This window comes from Cicer arietinum, chromosome 6 (genome assembly GCF_000331145.2).
Source record: "Cicer arietinum cultivar CDC Frontier isolate Library 1 chromosome 6, Cicar.CDCFrontier_v2.0, whole genome shotgun sequence".
Taxonomy (NCBI): domain Eukaryota; kingdom Viridiplantae; phylum Streptophyta; class Magnoliopsida; order Fabales; family Fabaceae; genus Cicer; species Cicer arietinum.
This window is the reverse complement of record NC_021165.2, coordinates 27,448,890-27,450,907: the sequence shown is the minus strand read 5'-3', so window position 1 is coordinate 27,450,907 and position 2,018 is coordinate 27,448,890.

The following is a 2,018-nucleotide window of genomic DNA, read 5'->3' as shown; positions in this document are numbered from 1 at the left end:
TTCTTTCAATCGATTTGCCAATCGATTTGTGTGTATTTGCCTGAAAAGTTCTTACCAGATGTTTAGTTCAATCGATTTCCCAATCGATTGCAACCAAACTTAACATGATTGAAATTTTCACAATAGATTGTCCAATCGATTGTGTTTGTCACAGGTGAAGTTATTTTGCAAATAGTACTTAAGCAATCGATTTGCCAATCGATTACCCTCAAAACTGGAGTGTCACTGTGACTTGTACAATCGATTTCCCAATCGATTTGTTTCAATCAGGTTTACTTTGTGAAGTGTACAATCGATTTGTCAATCGATTAGCCTGTAAAATAGGGTGCCACTGACTTGTGCAGTTTTCATTTCTAATTGTGTCAGTCGATTGCCCAATCGATTATACAATCACAAACAGTTATGTTTCCTTACACCCTTGTTATGAAATCGATTTCCCAATCGATTTACTCAGTCAAAATTCAACTTTTGTTGATTTCTTGTGTTCCAAGCAATTTGTTTCAAGTGTGTAGGATTGGATTGTTGTTCCTGAAATCTTGCTCAATTGAAATGTTAGATTTATCATATGATGTATGAACATTGTATGTTTGTTAATCATGTCAAAACTAGGATTAAGAGGACTAAAGTCCAACAATCTCTCCCTTTTTGCATAAGTGACAATCATACAATTTTAACTTGAGCATTTTAAGACATAACATTAACAACATTTCATAGCATCATATATGTACCATTATTGGATCATAAAAACAGTGTATCAGATCAGAGCATAACAGTACAAATGCTATTTATCAAAATCAGAGTATTATTACATTTATTTATTACATTATTAAGTATCAGAGCAAAATCATCAGAGTGTTAAAAAATAATGCAACAACAAGCATTATCAAGTTATAATTTTTCTCCCCCTTTGTCAGTTAAGGCAAAAAGGCAGAAAACAATTCCTCCCCCTATGTTAAAGAACATAAGCATTGGGGTTGAAATCATATAACATTGTATATCAGAGCAATGAAATCATGTGTACCAGATCAAAGACAATCATAGCAGTTAATGAGCATATCAAATGATTAAGATAAATGAATTCAGAGAGAAATGAAATAAAAGATTTGAATTCAGTATAGATCAAATGATTACAACAAGTCATAGCAAAACAGCACAGATCCTAAGGCTCCTAATCTCTTAGTCTAGGCTGGTCCTCACTATTATCTATGGGAGAGGTTGAGACCGTTGTATTACACTCAGCAGGTGTCTCCTCAACGTGAGTCTCAGGGTGATCTACGGGATCCGGGTTAGGTTCTTCTGCTGCTTGACGACCGATGTATGCGATGTCTTCAAACGACAGCTTGATGCCTAAGTGTGCTTGGATCGCATCGACATCCTGAACAACCGAGTTTAAGGATGCCTGCAAAGTCCTTAAGTTAGCTTCCAATCTGGACTGTGATTCTAGCACTTTGGCATTGTGTGCCATTTGAGCTTCAATGAATTCCATTATTTTGGCAACAAAATCAGGAGTGGCTGGTGCAGTTGCAGGTTGAGGCTGAGGTTGTGGCTGAGGCTGTGCTGGTTCAACAGCAGCTTGAGGTCTTATCCAAATTCCGTGTAACCTTTTCAATTGCATTTGATTCACAATTGATTCTCCAAATACCAGAGTGGTTTTTGCAGATTCTTCATTACCAAATGAAACCTTGAAATGTTTAAGAATCTTTGTGATCAGTTGTGGATAAGGTAACATTAGCTTGCTCTGAGAAGCTTCCAGCATGTGCCTTAGCACAATCCAAGTCCAACTCATCCTTAGCTCTTTAGATAAGTCCCATAACAATATTATGTCCAAGTTCCGGACTACTGCATGGTTTCCAGATCTTGGCACAAGCATACGAGTAAGTGTGTACATCAACATCCTATGTTGTACCTTCATTTGACCAATGGGCAATGAAATAGATTCAACGAACCCATCGATCATCAGGTCATTTACTGCTGTATGCCTGTCAAGAGTCTCTTCCCAACCTTCATCAGCAGTATCA